The sequence below is a fragment of the Phascolarctos cinereus genome, unplaced genomic scaffold, assembly GCF_003287225.1.
Source record: "Phascolarctos cinereus isolate Bilbo 61053 unplaced genomic scaffold, phaCin_HiC Scaffold_4;HRSCAF=312, whole genome shotgun sequence".
NCBI classification, from domain to species: Eukaryota; Metazoa; Chordata; class Mammalia; order Diprotodontia; family Phascolarctidae; genus Phascolarctos; species Phascolarctos cinereus.
This window is the reverse complement of record NW_027555847.1, coordinates 253,103,271-253,122,503: the sequence shown is the minus strand read 5'-3', so window position 1 is coordinate 253,122,503 and position 19,233 is coordinate 253,103,271. Positions and strand designations below refer to the sequence as shown.

The 19,233-nt window shown below is 37.4% G+C and overlaps 1 protein-coding gene and 1 pseudogene across 7 annotated transcripts in view; one reads left to right on the top strand and one right to left on the bottom strand.

Moving 5' to 3' along the window:
- DAPK1 (death associated protein kinase 1) overlaps nt 1–19,233 on the bottom strand; it is a 262,491-nt gene that overhangs the window by 144,407 nt on the left and 98,851 nt on the right. The window lies entirely within an intron of this gene.
- LOC110197635 (large ribosomal subunit protein eL32 pseudogene) lies at nt 16,186–16,586 on the top strand (annotated as a pseudogene).

The following is a 19,233-nucleotide window of genomic DNA, read 5'->3' as shown; positions in this document are numbered from 1 at the left end:
AGCATTTCTATATATTACTAATACAAGCCAGATATATAGAAATCCATTTATTCCGTTGAGATTTATTGAGTGTTTCTTCTATACCCCTGAGCTAGATGCTTGACATGTAAAGTTTGGTTAAAAAGGATTTCTGCCTTCATGGGTACCAGTCTAGCAGGCATACAAAAAATATCTTTATGATGTGTATCTTTTCCCAATCTTATTTAATTCTGAGAAACAGTTGATTTTCAAAGTGGCCAAACAGACATTTAAAGATATATTAAATGCTTCTACTCTAAAGTAAATAAACTAAACACACACACACACACACACACACACACACACACACACACACACATCCCTATACCCATTGGGCTAAGGGAGGGACACAACTGTACTGGGCCTTCAGAAATGAATGGATTTAAATATGAAACAAATTTTCAGCAAAGAAATAAAATTAGAAAATATTTTTAAAAGTAGTAGTGATTGATAAAGACCAAAAAAAAAAAGCTAACAAGAATAAATGGCCAAACATCTGAAGAAAAGAACAATCTCAAGGCACAAGAACCTCACATCTAAGGAATATGAGGCAAAATCCCATGAGGAAGCTGATGGTATCATGACAAACTCCATGAGGTTCTCAGAAATAACAGAACAACTCCAAGAACCCCCATAACAGTCCACAAGAACAAACAAAGAATTAGGAGAAAATATCAAAGAAATTAGGTTAGAAATCATAATTTTCAAGCAGATATCCTGGTTTTAATGAAGGATAAGATAATTTAAGGGAAAAGGGCATTCTCCAAAACAAGCAAGATATCTGAAAAAAAGAAAGAATTGAAACTCAAAATTTTGGAGGCAGAACTTAAAAAAAACCACAATACCAATAGTACCAAAAATTTATCAAAAAATCAGAGACAGAAGACATTCTATCAATTCTCCTTTTTGTGGTACAAATATGATTCTGATACCTAAATTAGGGTAAGACTATGTGTAAAAGAAGAGCTATAAAACTATGTTAGTAAAATGAATATTAATGGAAAATTTTAAAATAATATCTTCATAAGAAGATTACAGAAATAAATAAAAGATTTGCTATGGCCAATTTGGATTCACGCCAGAGATGCAGGGGCAACAATGAAAGTTAATATAACTTATCATATAAACAAAGACAAAAATATATGATTCAAGAGATGCATAAGGGGGGGCAGAGCCAAGATGGCAGAGGGAAAGCAGTGACTTAATTGAGCTCTCCCCCAAACCCCTCCAAATATCTGTAAAAAATGGCTCTAAACAAATTCTAAAGCAGCAGAATGCACAAAAAGACAGTGTGAAACAAATTTCCAGCCCAAGACAACTTGGATGGTTGATCAGAAAGGTGTATCACGCTGGGCTGGGAGAAGAGTGCAGTTTGGCGTGGGCTTGCAGGCTGCAGTGAACCTGGAGCAGGCCTCAGAGGACTGAATCACAGGCACCTGTGGTGGTTTCCAGACTTCTCAAGCCACAAACGCCAAAGACAACTTAGAAGGTTAGTGGGAAAAGTCTGTTTCTGCAGTGAGAGAGAAGCAAAGCAGTCTTAGTCCCAGTTCCCAAGCGTGGCCCTGGGGCGGTGGCTGCCTCCTGAGCTTCTAGCCCACAGACTTAGGGGGACATCAGGTGGCTGATCAGAGGTGGATTACAGGTGACTCTTTGCAAGTGCTGAGGCAGGAATCTCTTGCTCTGCCTGTGCTTGGTTCTGGGTGACTGTTCTGACGGGCGCTGCTGGGGCAAGGAGAAGCACTGGTGTGGTGTAGCTTATACTGGTGGTGAAGAGAAAATCCTCCTCATAGTTTCAAGAGAGAAAGGAGTGCTTGTGGTCACTCATAGATCAGAGCACAGGCCAGGAAAGGAGTAAACCCCTTGCCCTTTATCATACCACCCTGGAAGAACTGAAAATTTACAGGTCCCTACAAGTATCTCTGAAAACAGCTGTACAAACCCCTAAAGCTTAGGACAGTACATTCTCTACATTGGAAGTAGACTCTTACCTTAACAAAGAGTTTAAAACTCAAGTAATTGGCTGGGATCATGAGCAAGCAGCACAAAAAGAGTCAGACTATATTATCTTACTTTGGTGACAAAGAAGATCAAAATATACAACCAGAAGAAGACAACAAAATCAAAGCTCCAACATCCAAAGCCTCCAAGAAAAATATGAATCTGTCCCAGGCCTTGGAAGAACTCAAAAAGGATTTTGAGAAGCAAGTAAGAGAAGTAGAGGAAAAACCAGGAAGAGAAATAAGAATGATGCAAGAAAATCATGAAAAACAAGTCAACAGCTTGATAAAAGAGACCACAAAAATACTGAAGAAAATAACACCTTAAAAACAGCCTAACCCAAATGGCAAAAGAGTCCAAAAAGCCAATGAGGAGAAGAATGCCCTAAAAAGGAAAATTGGCCAAATGGAAAAGGAAGTCCAAAAGATTACTGAAGAAAATACTTCCTTAAAAATTAGAATAGAGCAATTGGAAGCTAGTGACTTTATGAGAAATCAAGACACTGTAAAACAAATCCAAAAGAATGAAAAATTAGAAAACAATGTGAAATATCTCATTGGAAAACAACTGACCTGGAAAATAGATCCAGGAGAGAGAATTTAAAAATTATTGGACTATCTGAAAGCCATGATCAAAAAAAAGCCTAGACATCATCTTTCAAGAAATTATCAAGGAAAACTGCCCTGATATTTTAGAACCAGAGGGCAAAATAGAAATTGAAAGAATCCACCGATCTCCTCCTGAAAGAGATCCTCAAAGGAAAACTCCTAGGAATATTGTAGCCAAATTCCAGAGTTCCCAGGTCAAGGAGAAAATATTACAAGCAGCCAGAAAGAAACAATTCAAGTATTGTGGAAACACAATCAGGATAACACAAGATTTAGCAGCTTCTACATTAAGGAACCACAGGGCATGGAATATAATATTCTGGAGGGCAAAGGAGATAGGATTACAACCAAGAATCACCTACCCAGAAAAACTGAGTATAATCCTTAAGGGGAAAAAATGGTCATTCAGTGAAATAGAGGGCTTTCAAGCATTCTTGATGAAAAGACCAGAGCTGAATAGAAAATTTGACTTTCAAATACAAGACTCAAGTGGAACATGAAGAGGTAAACAGGAAAGAGAAATCATAAGAGACTTATTAAGGTTGAACTGTTTACATTCCTGCATGGAAAGATGATATTTATAACTCATGAGACCTTTGTCAGTATTAGGGTAGTTGGAGGGAAAAAATTATATGTATGAATGTACATATATGTGTGTATATATATACATAGATATATATAGAGAGATAGATAGATAGATAGATAGATAGAGGGCACAGGGTGAGTTGAAGATGAAGGGGTCATATCTGGAGAATAAAATTAAGGGTGAGAGAGGATTATACTGGAGAAGAGAAAGGGAGAGGTAGAATGGGGTAAATTATCTCACAAAAAAAAACAGAAAAGAAAAGGCTCTTACAGTGGAGGGGAAACAGAGGAAGGTGAGAGGGAATGAGGGAATCTTATTCTTATAAGATTTGGCTTAAGGAGGGAATAACATACACACTCAATTGGGTATGGAAATCTGTCTTACCCTACAGGAAAACAGGGGGAGAAGGGAACAAGAGAACAGGGGAATGATAGAGAGGAGGGCAGATTGAGAAAGGGGGTAATCAGAAGCAAACACTTCTGAGGAAGGACAGGGTCAAAAGAAAGAATAGAATAAATGGGGGAATAGGATTAAGGGAAATAGAGTTAGTTTTTCACAATATGTCCAGTATGGAAGTGTTTTGCATAACTGCACATGTATAACCTATATTGAGTTGCTTGCCTTTTGAATGAGGGTGGGTGGGGAGGGAGGAAGGGAGAAAATTTGGAACCCAAAGTTTTAAAAACATATGTTTAAAAAAAAGTTTTCACATGTAATTGGTAAATAAGAAATACAGGAAATGGGGTACAGAAATATATCCTGCCCTACAGGAAAATAAAAGGGGAAAGGGATAAGAGAAGGGGAGGGGAGACAGAAGGGAGGGTAGACTAGGGGAAGAGATATTCAGAATGCATGCCACCTTGGGTTGAGGGGAGGGGCAAGATGGGGTGAAAATTTGGAACTCGAAATCTTGTGGAAGTAAATGTTGAAAAATAAAAATAAATTTTTAAAAAAGAGATGCATAAGAAATTTATAAGAGAATACCAATCTTATTTTTTGTTGGGAACCCTTGAAAACACAAGTGTGGAAGGATCTTTTAAAAAATATGATCAAAAGCATATATTTTAAACCAAAAACAAGGATTGTTTACAATGTGATAACACTACAAAAGATTTTTTTAGTAAGAATAGGAGTATTTCCTCCTCTTCCCATTATTATTTGGTATAGTCCTAGAAATGCCAGCTATAGCAATAAGACAAGAAACCAAAAGCAAAATCAAAGGAGAAAAATTATCCCCCATTCACAGCTGATGTGATAGTATACTTAGAAAACCCCAGAGAATCAGCAAAGAAACTAATTAACAAGATTATTTGCTTTAGCAAAGTATGAAGATACAAAGTAGATCCAAATGAATCATTAGTTTGTATATAATAATAACAACAACAAAACCTGGAAGAAAACAATAGTAAAGAAAATCCATTCCAAATAACCACAAAATGCATTAAAAAATCTGGGCATTAAGCTACCAAAGTATGCTCAGTAGTTAGATACATACAACTGAAAATTTCTTTACAGAAATAAAGGATTTAAGGAAGCAGAGAAATATTTATTGCTTTAGAATGAATCATACCAATTTCATAAAAAAAATGTGATCCATATGTATTTACATATTTAATGTTATACTAATCAAATTATTGAAGAGCTATTTTACAGAGCTGGACAAAATAGTAACAAGATTCCCTTGGAAAAGAACAAAAGTCTTGGACTCTCATGGGAAATGAAGAGAAAAATCATGAAAGAAAAGTATGAATTTACAGACCTCGAACCATATCATAAAGTAATAGTCATCCAAACTATTTTGCATTTGGCTGAACAACTAGTCCAACAATAACAAGAAAAGGAAATTAGTGGAATGGATTAGATAAGCAAAAAACAGAAACAATCCTAAAAAGTTGCCCAAAGTTTGATGAACCCAAGAATATAAGTTTACTAGGGGTGGTAGGTGGAAGAGGGGAGAGGTTCTCGTGTTGCCTCCTTCCAACCACTGTTGTCATTATTTTTGCTTGTTGCCAAACCTTGGAAGCTTGTAACCTGTCCCTGTACGGAGTGTGCGGTCCATCTCAATTCTGGCTACCACCTTTGCCACTGACAGCTCCCCTGGAAGCCTGATTTGTGGCTTTCCTTATACCTCCTAGCAAAAAGCCCATGATATCCTGGAACCATCAATACCAAAGTCTTAGGCCCAGGGTATTAAGAGAGATTCATTTCCCTGTGGGACATGACTGCTACATTTCATAGTCAGTAATTCCATCAAAGACTCTAACAGACATGTGGAAATACTTAAATAAAATGCTATAAGATGCACGTGGAAACATTTAGGCCACATTACAAATATTTTTCCTTTGGAGTTGAAGAGAAAAGTAATGAGACTAAGTTTATTCAATGCTATGTCAGGTATTCCAGAAGCAGACTTAGCAGTAATGCTTAACTTAAAAATTGCTTCCAACCCTTTGGCTTTAGATTCTTTAATATCAATTATATTTCCCAGACATCTAAAACAGAGTATAAGAAAGAAAGGAACAACTATGTGGAAGTTTTTCCATAGCAGACCAAAAAGATTAATTTAGAAAAAGTCTGGTGAGATGGTTTAAATTCATGAAAAGTTTTCAGATTAGGATGCTTGGGTGACTGAGCATGATTTGGCCTTTACTGAGTGTCCTGGTTAAGTACTCAGAAAGGTGAAAAGGGGGATGAGAAAAAAGGGGAAGATCTCTATTTGTTTTGAACCTTTATGCCTTTGACCATCTTAGGTTTTGGAGTCAAATTTTAATATATGAAGATTCCATCCTTAGAATAATAATATGTTGCCACTCAGATATAGTCTATGATAGCTGGGGGTTAAAGGAACCCCATTTTGCAACTGCTTTTGACTAGTCTTTTCTCACATAGCTCTGTTAAAGAAATTCTCAAATTGCACAGACTTGTTTCTTGACAACCACTGACTATTAAAATCTTCTGTGTGAATGGTTCAGGGAGGGGAAAGGAAGGAGAGATTAAAGGGAGAAAGTTGATATAAAAACAATAGATATCAATAAAATTTATTTTAAAAATGTTTTACTAAAGCATGGACCTCTGGAAAAGGAAGAAGGAAGGACACAGGGGAAAATATAGGTAATGAATAACAAAAAGGCATCAATAAAATCTATTTTTTAAAAATAAAAATAAAATCTATTGTGATGCCAAAAAAACCCCCACCAAACTCCATGTCCTCTTGGGCAACAGAAATAATCAACAATGACTTCTGAGACCTGAGAGGTCTTGAGATACTAGCATGTACAATTTAAGCATTCTGAGAATAGACTGGATGCAGGATGTTGTATCTTTTTTGGGGGGGTAAATATTTATCAGTAAGTAAAATATTTATCATAAGCATTTACTATGTGCCAGACGCTGAAATAGGCATGGATGAAGAATAAACAAAGGAGACTTGAGAAGGAATCATCTGACAGAGAGAGGAAGTTAAGAGAGAGCAGTGTCAGGAAAACCAAGAAAAGTAATCCAGGGGAGAAGGTGATCGCCAGGGTCAAAGCTGCAGATGAGTAGGGACCGAGTTAGTGAAGGACTAAGGAAAGACCCTTATCATATTAACATATCACTGCTAACTTTGTAGAGGGCAGTTTCAGTTACAGAAGGTTTAAAACAGACTGAGAGGAGAGGAAGTAGAGGCGTCCAGTGTAGGAAAATTTTTCTTGGAGTTTAGCCATGAAGGGGAGGAAGGATATAGAACAAAAGCTAGTGGAGATAGTAGGACCACATGAAGGATTTTTTAAGGATGAAGGAAACATGAGCATGTTTATAGGCATCTGAGATGGAGCCAGAAGAGGGAGAGAGATTGCAAACAGAAGAATAGAGAAGACAGGGAGTAATTTGCAGGTGAAGTCGGGAAAGGACTGGATCAAGGGCATATGTAGAGCAGCTGGTCTAGGAAAGGAGCAGTGCCATCTTTTTATCTGAAACTCAAGTAAAGGAGGAGATACAGGGGAAGATTCCTGAATGAGATGAGAGGGAGGAGGGGAGGAAAAGTTCTTCAAAAATAGTCTTGATTTTTTTAGTAAAGTATGAGATGAGGTTCTCAGATATAAAGTTTGCGGGAGTGGGGGTGTCATGTGAGGCTTTTAGAGAGACCAGAAGGCTGTGAGAAGCTTTGGAACAGCTGCCATGGAGAGGGGGTAAGTGAATCAATTAGGGAGGAATACAACACTTAATTTGATATAGTGAGGACTTAGTTGAGATTAGATAGAAATTTGTAGTGGTTAACCATTGAGCAGGGAGTCCAGGCAGAATATCAACAGTTGGAGAGAAGTTCCTTGAGAAAGTCACTAATATAAAATTGGATAAAATCCTTCTCCTTGTAATGAACGCTGACTGTGAGCTCTCCCTTTTAAACATTCATTAATAGCTGTCTATTCAGGAGGAACTACATAATCCTGGGTAGATAGTAAATGCAAACACCCACCCACATCCCCAGATTTCTTTGCCACCAAAACAATCATTTTTCTACCAGACTGTGTTGTTCTTTTGTTTATGTTCACAAATCTTTTTCCAGTTCTAGTACCAGGGAGGGAAGGAAGAAGGCATATCATCCCCTTTAAGAGAATGTAAACTCCCAGGGGTCAGATCATTATTCATCTTCTTAACCCTCCCCCATGTCACACACAATTCTCCTGCGTCAGTCATCTAGTACAGTGCCTCAGACACAGTTAGGTCTTAATAGGTATTTTTAAAATAAATATGATCCTATTTGTGCAGCCTTGGCAAGGCAGGTGTAAAAATGCAATTACAACGTCCTTGAATCTTCTAGGTTTCTCTTGCTTTTGTTTATTCCATTACCATAGTCACCAAAGAGAATGTCAATAGAGCTTTTTCAGTTGATTTCTTATCCCCATTATAAGTGCATGAGTGTAAGCAGGCTGAAGACTGCCACTTGGAAAACACCTGAAGCTGGGAAAAATGCTTTGTACCATTATATTCGAGGTAAAGCCAACTGAGCTTTAACTTCAAAATATCTACAACCTCCTCAGAGTTTACATAAGCAATCCAAATACATAGAGTATCTAATACAGGCTGTGGTAAACTGCATCCATGACTTAAATCAAATGAATTCTGTAAAATGAAGGGGTTAAACCAGGTGATTTTGGTTTCAATCCCAACTGCTTCATCATACTCCAAGAAATTCTTCATCCTGGAAGATCATTTCCTCCCTGGAATTCATTCCTCCCTGGAATTCATACCTTCAAAGTACCCTCAGGGTTCCTTCAGCCTCTCCCCTCTGATCAGATGGCTTCCCAGAACCTTCATTTAAGGAGGGCACCCAGGCCCGCCATCTCTTAATTTCTCACCGGGCCACAATCAGGACTTCATCATAACCCCACCCTGGGATTCTGACTCCCATCTCCTCCCTCCCTCCCTTTCCCCCTTCAGCTTCCTTTTAGGTGATGTTTTCACCCATTAGAATGTAAGCTTGAGGGCAGAGACTTTCTTTTTACATGTATTTGTATTTCCAACATTTATCATAGTGCCTGGCACATATCAAGCATTTAAGAGACGCTTGTGGATTAACTGATTGATTTAAACCTCTATTTAAATTATAAGCTGAGAAGACATAATTTGGCAGCAATGAATTTGGAGTCAGAGAGCCCATATCTTCATAACAGAACTAGACCTAAGTACCTAAGAAAATACAGCTTCTTTATTAATCATCTATTATAATATTATTATATTAATTATATCTATGCTAATTATCCAAGATAAAAATTATAGTGAAAACGTTTAAATCTATTTTCATATTAGATTATTTTAATCACTACTATAAATTAACTAATCTAAATATATATTTTTTAAAATCACAGTTTGGTTCGATTACAGTTCAGCCAGAACATATGTTGGTCTCTTTACCTACAGATGCTGTCAGCCTATTTATCTTAAAGTGACAGAATCACAGATCTACAGCTACAAAAGATTTCAGAGGCCATCTGGTGCAACTCCCTTATTTTACAAGAGGAGACTCAGGGCCAGGGAGGAGATTTTCTGAAGAGGTAGTAAGGCACCAAAGATGGGGTTTGAACCAGGTCCTCTGATAGTGTACCATGCTACCTCTCTGAAGTTCAGAGTGTATGAAATTGATCCTAAGCAAGGATTAATTTGACAACAACCTCTGTTCTTTCTATTTTATTCCCTCAGAGGCATAAACCTAAAGAACAATATATGTACAAAATTGGAAGGACACATTTGTGCCCAAGAAACATGAATCTAGTTAATCTCCTAAACTTGTGTTTTTCAAGAGTCTGACCTATGGGGGAGGGGGAGAAGTTTGTGGAAAGATGGCACAGGGGAAAAGAAAGTGAGAGTGAGGATGACAGCAGGAGGGAAGATAGGAAGGAGAGGAAGAGGAAGAGGGAAGAAAAAAGGAGAGGGGAGGAAGGGAAACAGGAGACAAGAATACTTGAGTGTTAGAATATGAATTCAAGATAAGACATAAAATTTACATTATGATAAAGGCTTAAGAGGAATTCAAAGTATTATGAGAACTGATAAGGGTGGGGGAAAGAGGGGAGAATCATATCAGCTGGGGAGATAAAAGGAAAAAATGTAGCAGACATCAACACACACAGAGCATACAATTTGATCTTTTATGGTAAGAAGGAAGGGAGGGTGAAAAACACTATTAAATAGCTCCATGGTAGTGCTTAAGAATTTCCTGGGTTCTACTCCTAATTCTGACACCAACTTTTTGAGTTACTTAAGAAAATAAAAATTCCATGAGCCTCAGTTTCTACATATGGAAAATGGAATCTCAAAAGTCCTATATTTCTATAATTTTAATAGGCAAATTGGAACCATTTATATATTCTTGAGTACAGGATCATAATGATATAATAAAAATCTGGTGGCAGGATAATACCAGGCAAAAAAAAATAAAATTGGAGGCTGCTGAGTTTGAAGGCAGACCAGGTCTTTCAGATGGAGATATGACTCTTTAAGTTCAAGTGAGAGGTAGATAGATTTGGCAGTCATGAGCACAGACCCAAAAGCTGAAGCCATGAAAGAGAATGAGTTAGGCTACATGAATGAATAAAGTATAGCAGATTCCTATAATTTCTAGTACAACACCTTCTTGAGTGTGTGTGTGTGTGTGTGTGTGTGTGTGTGTGTGTGTGACCACATCATTAATAGTTTAACTATTGGTATCTTGTTGATTGAGAAAATACATAATTACAAAAACTATTACAGATTCTGTAATGCTTTGAGATGAATTTACATTTTATTAATTACAGCAATAGCTACATTTCAAAAGTAGCAGAGAGATGGCTTGATGATGGAGAGAATGCAGGATCTGGAGTCAGAAGACACAAATGCAAAACTCAGCTCTGTCATTTACTGCCTGTGTGAGTCAGTTAACCACTCTGGACCTCAATTTCCTCCCCTATAAAATCAGGGGGTTGGACTCAGTGACCTACAAGGACCTTTCTAACTCTAAACCTATGATCCTATGTATATTATTAGTTAGGGGCACATTATTTATTCTATCTACAGAAGATATGTTTGCTTATTTGTTACTGAGTAACTGCATATTTTATTCGTGCTAAAGGTCAAAATGACAATTCTTGGGTGTATATGTAAATTCCTCAATCCCTTGCATAAATTCCTAGGCCATAATTTCTCAAATACATCAGAAGTAAGTCAAATTTATAAGAATATGGTCATTCCCCAATTGATAAATGGTCAAAAGATATGAACAGGCAGTTTTCAGATGAAGAAATTAAAGCTACAGATAGTCATATGAAAAAATGCTTTAAATTGCTATTGATTAGAGAAATGCAAATAGCAGCTCTTTCTGTGATGGCAAAGAATTGGAGGTTGAGGGGATGTCCATCAATTGGGGAATGGCTGAACAAGTTGTGGTATATGATTGTGATGAAATACTATTGTGCTATAAGAAATGAAGAAATGCAGCTAGGTGGTGTAGTCAGGAAGACTCATCTTCCTGAATTCAAATCTGACCTATGACACTTATTAGTTGTGTGACTCCTGGCAAGTCACTTATCCTGTTTGCCTCAGTTTCCTCACCTGTAAAATGAGCTGGAGAAGGAAATGGCAAACCACTCCAGTACCTTTGCCAAGAAAACCCCAAATGGGGTCACAAAGAGTCAGACACGACTGAAACAACTGAATAATATCCCTAGTGCTTACCCCAGTGCCTGGCACATAGTAGTTGCTTATTAAATACTTGTTTAACTGTAAAAAAAAATCAGAAAATGATTTTTCTTCTGAATCTCAAACTAATGAAATTAGCCATAGGCAGAATTCATCAACCTTAAAATATGGATTATAAAGGTGAGGCTGATTAGATGAAGGTAAAAATACCACCACCTGACATTTCTATAGGACTTTACAACTTGCAAAGTGCTCTAAATGCGTTATGTCATCTGACTCCCAACTATTACTACCCCACACACCTTGTGAGGTAGGTGCCATGGCTATGATGATATCCATTTTTTCAGAGGAGGAAGCTGAGGTTCAGTTTGAGGTTAAATGGCTTGCCTCAAGTTCATGCAACCAGTGAGTGTAAAAGGTGGGACTGGAATCTAGGTCTTCCTAACTCTCACGATAGCATCATAACCACCAGGCCTCTTACCACACATGTACTTTCTAGATGTCTTGAAGAATAAAAAAAAAAACTGACTAATGGAGATAAGCAGTGAACTAATCAATTATAACGTTTCCAAAGTATCATCACAGTAGAAGTGCAGAGATATGCATACAGTTAGGAAAAGTGAGTCAATGAGACGAAATATGTCAGTGTTCCTCCAGCATTACACAAGGGAAAGACCCAAGATTGGCAATATCCCTCAAGACTATCCAGCTTCCTCTGCTTTGATTCCATTGTTCACTGATCAACCATTTGACTACTAATTGTGTTTCCAAAGTATCTTGAAACTGATTTCCTAGCTTCTCCCAAGGTTGGGGCAGATGCCACTTCCCACCTGAAGTCCTTCCTGACTATTCTCTTCCCCAGCAGTTTGAGCTTTGTCCCACTTCAAACTATCTTACATTTATATGGGTAGCTACTATATCCATCCAGTACATTGTAAGCTCCAACAGGGTAAGTACTAGGCTAGAACAGTGCCCTAAAATTGCAGTATTTAAGAAAATATTTGTTAACTAGGAACTGGGTAACAGGTCTATTCTAGTGAATGGAAAGTTATTCTTCCCTTCTAAACTAACTGCTATTCTAATGTATGAGTGATTGGTATGAAATAAGTTCCAAACAACCTGATAATCTCACCAAGGTGCTAACACATGTAGGAAGGTCCTGCCTGAGGAGTTTGTCAGCCAGGATCCCTCTCATATGAGGACCACCAAAAGATGAGCACCACTGGAAGCCACTGAAAACTTTTAAGATGGCAAAAACAGGAGAGCAGAATCCAGACTACATAGAATTAAGGAGAGAAGAGATACAAGTAGATAGAAGTCATGCATTTAGAATACTCATTTAGAGAAAATTGTCTAACAGAAGAAGAATCACAAAGGATAACAGGGAAAGCAAGTGAGCTTTTTTTTTTTAAATCTAGTCTTTATTTTAAAATAAGGGAGACTTGAGAATGAACAGAAAAGAAGTCACCATGGAAAGGGTGAAATTCAAGATTCTGGGGGAGAGTTTAAATATAGAAGAAGACCCTTCAAGTGGAAATGAAAAAAAAAGCACAGAGGGAGCACTAGAGAGATAAAAAGAACACCTCTTTGTCTGAAACTGCAGAGGGAAAGATGTAGAGATAGATCTTGAGATGAAAAGAGGTTACATGGTGAGCTCTTGCCAACTTGTCTCTATCAGTGAAGTAACAGGACAAAGGGAAGGTTGGATTAAGGATTTAAGGAAAAAAAGAAAAGGTCTGAAAGAGCCACCTTGAAGACTGAACATGGGAGCTGATAAGGAAGAAAGGGAAGGAATTTGAGGGGAATGTAAAAAAAAAATTCTATGAGGATTCCAGCCTTCTTAATAGATTTTAGAGTTTTAAAGCTGAAAGGGACATTAGTGGGTCTAGGCCATCCCCTTCATTTTATAGATGAAGTGAAAGCCAAGGGAGATGAAGTGACTTGCAAAGGGGCTGAGTCTTGATCTAAGCTCTGCTATTTATTTATCTTTGGACCTCAGTTTCTTCCTCTGCAAAATGGGGGAAATGGATTGATCTCTAAGATCCCTTTCAATTCTAAATCTGTGGTCTCATGATGACTTAGTCCAGTTTTTATCTTCCCCAATCTAAATTTGCAAAGTCCTGAGGCAAACAATTACTTGTTTAAAATATTATAAAAACTTCCAGAGGAAATAGCCTCATCCTATGGTTCTTTCCTTGAAGAAGAAAAAACACAGCCCTGGTATAAAGGGACAGGAAATAAAAATAATCACTTCTCTTTCTTACTGTTGAAATGGGACATCCCATATATCATTCCACTTGAAGAACAGAAATCAGATATGTTCAAGGTAGCCCGGGCAAAGAAAAACCAATCATCAAATACAAATCTTTTTCCCAACCCCTCCCCTAATACAAACATCCTGATTGATCCCCAAAGGTATAAGAAGTCCCTGGATTGTGCTAATTTCCTATTTCCATCCTATCTAGGAACTCACAGAAAGTTGCAAACAAGGACTCTCATCTCATGCTTTTGTCTTTACAGCTTAAATAAAGGTGTTATTATAGATTTCCAAAATAAAAAGTAGTAGGAAGAAGGATTTTCCCGTAATTAGAGTTTTGGGCCCAGGGCACTACCCTATATTGGACCAGTCTCTGGGATAAATTGGTCCTAATTATACTTTTCATCTGTACAACAGACAGGAATAGCATCTTGGGAACACAGCTGAGAAGTTGTGGGGTGACGAGACGGTCATTTGCTTCTTGCACCATAACCAAGTTTTTATGCCTTGACTGTAAAGACAAAAAAATTTTCAAATAAACTATAAAAAAACCTGAAGAAATTATAGCTATAACAGTAGTTTAGGAGTCAAAGACTTACTTCTTCCCTTCTTGTCTCTTCACGAATCTACACCTCCTCAGATATCTTTTAGCTCCTTAACATTAATAAGTGGTCAGACCATTGCTCTTACTCCAGAGCTGAAAGATGATACCTATGGTTTCAAAGACATTCTGCTGCCAACAGAATAATAGGACTCAAGAAGACAGACACCTATACTTTCAAATGAGAAGAAAAGACATCAGGAAAAAACACGTGATGTTTTGAAACCACCAAGCTGCTCACTTGCTTGCTAATTGCCATTATACTCACCATGACCTCCATCCTTTCCTAGCACTGGGAGGTTTTCCATAGAGGAAGGAATCCCACATCTACACAATGACTTGTCTTGCCTTCATCTACATAGCTAAGGCATTTTGACAACATAATAGCTTACTCTGGGAGAGCTGCAAGCTGTTAAAGCAAATATAGAGATTTTCTTTTCCTCCTCTTTATACAGTTTTGAGTAATAAACATTCAGTTTGAAAGAAAGTATGAGCTATTATGAGTCACTGCTTCAATCAAATAAAACTTGGAAAGGAAAGCAAGGCATCATTCTTTGATTATTTCAATTTTGTGCCTTTCTAATAAGACACTGAAGCCTTATTTTCAAAGTATGCTGGGTTAAAATTATTATTAATAGTAATAGTAGTTTGCACCTGTTCATTTGGCATGTTCACATACATTATCTCATTTGACCCTTATAATGATGGGGAAGCAGGCAGTTTATATAATATTCCGTCCATTTTGAAGAGGAAGAAAGGAAGGCTTGAAAAACTTTCTTCATATAGCATATTATTGTCTTGGAGATGGAAAAAGCTTTAGATATAATTTAGCTTCATCCTCTCTACCCACCATTTTACAAATAAGAAACCTGAAATCCAGAGGTCATACAACTACTTTGCCCAAGGTTGCACTGCTTGTCAACAGCAGAGTTCATAGAAACTATGAATCTATAAATTATTTCATATCATGATTATATGAATTTTTTTATAGTGTAGAATTAAAAAACTTAACTTCTGAAGTATATAATTATTACTATTATAGAGAATTCCTTCAGGTATGAGTTAGACTAAATATCTGCAGAGGTCTCTTAAACTGAAAACTTAGTGGTTCTGTGGCACTATCAAAAAGAAATCTAAAAAGTATTGTGAAAGATTGCAAGGTTTTGGGCAAGAAATTGATGACCAAAGGGACACAGGTTGTGTTTTCCTCTCTTTTGCTTCACTCAATTACAACGATCATAAGGAACACAGAAAAGAAAAACAGATTTGTAAGTGGACAGCCAGTTAAAAAGATGAGATCTGAGAATGGGATTTGGATTAAGATACAGAAATGACAGACTCCTTGCCAGAGAGGGACAATATTTAACAGTCTGGAAAAAATGTATTCGTCAACTGTCTGAAAATCTAATCGAAAGACTTTAAGCTAAGAAGGAAAAATAGTTCCTCTGTGTGTGTGTGTGTGGTGTGTGTGTGTGTGTGTGTGTGAGAGTGAGAGAGAGAGAGAGAGAGAGAGAGAGAGAGAGAGAGAGAGAGAGACAGAGACAGAGAGAGACAGAGAGGGAGAGAGAGAAGAGCGAGAGAGACAGAGACATACAGAGAGACAGAGATAGAGAGAGACAAAGAGAGAGAGAACAATATTAGATAACATAGAGTAACTAAAATGAAGGAATAAGGATAGCAGGAGAAATAAATTCACAAGAGACAAAATCCAAGAAGGAACCAGTCACTAGGAAAACCTATAGCCTCAAAGGCCTGAACACAAAGGCCATGGTTTGGGCAACAAGAAGAAACAGAGGTCCTAATGCAAAGAGGTAGGTTGGTCTTAGAAGTGTCATTGAGACTTAGTGGGATCAAAACCATGATGGAATATACCTCTCTATAGATATGCTTTATTCAAAAGAAACAAGATGGCTCTTTCTGTTGGCGCTTCCCATGGAGGGGCCACTATTTCTCTGCTGGCGCCATGCCTGTCCTCTGACCTCTCGTAAAGCCTAAAATCATCAAGAAGAGGACCAAGAAGTTCATCCAGCACCAGTCCAACAGGTATGTCAAGATCAAGAGAAACTGGCGTAAACCAAGAGGCACTGACAAAAGGGCGAGATGATTCAAGGGCCTGATCTTGATGCTCAATATTGGTTATGGAAGCAGTAAGAAGACAAAACACATGTTACCAAGTAGATTGAGGAAGTTTTTAGTACACAATGTCAATGAGCTGGAAGTGCTTCTGATGTGCAACAAACTGGGCCATGATTGCTCACAAGGTGTCCTCCAAGAATCGGAAAGTCATGGGTTGAGAGAGCAGCTCGGCTAGCCATCAAGATTATCAATCCAAATGCTACACTGAGGAGTGAAGAAAATGAATAAAATACTTTGCACATTTTTACTTGTGTTAAATAAAGCTTCCAATTACTTTAAAAAAAAACAAAAGAAACAGGATGGGTAAGTGAGGGCAGGTATATTAAGATGGTATATATATGTGAGGAAAATCAGAAACCAGATTATGGAAGCATAGTGGATGAAGAAAATTTGGGGCAAATCAATGGAGGAAGAAACAAGAAAGACCTTTTCATCATGGTAGAACTGGTCAGAAAAAGAAAACAGATGTGGAATTGGGAAATAGATCACAAGCCTGAAAGTGAGGTATAATGTAATAGTGATGAAAAACTGCAATTATATAGACATTTGACGTCATAGCCCTCTTCACGAACTAAGGACAAACAGCAACAGCAGTGCATGGCACCTAGAAAGTACTTGACAACTAATGCCCTGCCTGCCATAAACTAAGGTGTCAGCAGTGGGCAGGATCAGAAGATAAGGGAAGTTGCCATAAGGATAATTATGCAAAGATTGCAATAAAGACAAAGTTCTTAAGATAAAAAACAACAACAGGAAATTACAGGTATCTCAGCATGCCAAGATATGCTGACGTGTCCCAAAGCAAAACCAAAAGACAAGTAAAGATAAATTTGGCTTCAGAAAATGAGCATTGAATAAAAGGAGACTTTTATGGTAAGTATATGGATAAGGATACATAGTTTGAGAAAACATTCTATTGAACTGCATTTGAACATATCCACAAAACATAGCTTAAAAGGCATGATATGATATCATGAAAAATCACTTCAATATGAACTAAAACTAAGACTTGCCTTCCTCATCTCAACCAAAGAAAATGAACAGATTGTATTAGATGGTCTCTGAGGTCCCTTCCAGCATTATATATGCCCATGAACCTTGGGTATTATGTTTCTGAATGTAAATCTTCTATTCCCCCCATAGCCTTTGACTATAAATAGATCTTATTTAAAAAATATAATAAACCCTGAGTATTATTACTTTGTAAAGTGATATCAAGAGAAGATTATTCCGTATATCTTCCTGTGCATTACAGCATAACCTAGAAAGGGGGAGAAATTGGGAGTCAATCTTTCTTCCTTCTAATAATACTTTCTGCTTCGCTCAAAGTAATGATGATAAAATTTTTTTCAATCAATTACTTCTGCACTCATATACAAACTGATGTTTTTTCCTTTATGAGATAGAAAATGCCGCTTGTCCAAAATAAAGTTTTCTGCTAGCATACATTTAAGATCATAGATTTGGAGGTGTATAGGCCCACACAGATCATTTAATCCAACACTCTCATTTTATATGTGTGGATATCAAAGCCCAAAGAGGTTCAATGATTTATCTAAATGTCACTTTGGTAGTAAGTAACAGAACATGCTCTTTCTTCTGTGGTATATTTTGAGAAAAAAAATACTGGCTAGGACAAGGAAGAACGAAGTAAATTAATTTTGTTTTAATTCTCACTTCCATTTTCAAGATGAATTATTTTCTTAAAGGCAAGCTGTAGTGGAATATTATTGTGCTATAAGAAATGAGGAAGAAGATGGTTTCAGATATACCTCACAAGACTCATGAACTGATGCAGAGTGATGCGAATAGAACTAAGAGGGCAATTTATAGAGTAGTAACAACAGTGTAAAAATGAAAATTCCGAAAAACTTAAGAAGTATGATCAATGAAATGATCAATCATGACTCTAGGGTTCTATAAAAAGAAGAACATTGTCTACCTCATGACAAAGAGAAGATAGACAAACATTCAGAATTTGAAATGAATTTCTTTGGCAATAGTCAACATTGGAGTTTATGTTGCTTGACAAGCTCAGATGGCACAAGGGTTATATAGTTCTCTCTACTTCTCTTTTACATTTTTTTTCCTGTGACAGGGGTGTGCCTGGGAGGGAGGAAAAAATGCTCAATAAGTGAAAAAATAAAATAAGCTTTCGCAGTTCTGTGTGATCTGGACCAGCCAGGGATCCAACTCTCCAAGACCATTTTGGACAACAGCTGTTGATCTGCATTGGTAAAGGGAATTCCCAATACCAATAAAACCACAAACCAAAAATAAATAGATCTATACTAAGTGACGCGCATACACACACACACACACACACACACACACACACACACACACACACACACACACACACCACTAAGTGGCACAATGGATAAAGTGCTGGGCCTGGAGTCAGGAAGCCTCATCTTTATGAGTTCAAATTTGACCTCAGACACTTTCTAGCTGTGACCCTGGGCAAGTCACTTAACCTTGTTTGCCTCAGTTTTCTTATCTGTAAAATGAGTTGGAGAAGGAAATGGCAAACAACTCCAGTACCTTTGACAATAATTTGAGAAATGTTGCTTTAAGACTTTTAAACAAAACTATGTATTTTGTGTGTGTGTGTGTGTGTGTGTGTGTGTTTATATTTCCACCTATGATACAATCTGATTTATACTCTCCAGGTTGTTTGTATCCATATTCTTCTCACCCCCATTCTATATAAGAATTTACTTAGCTAAGATCATAGGTCATAAAGTTTAGAGCTAGAAGGGCCCCTAGACATCATCTAATTTAACCCCCTCATTTTATAGATGAAAGAACTGAGGCCCAGAGAAATGGAGTGACTTGCCCAGAATCCAAATGCATGATACTTACAAATGGAGTG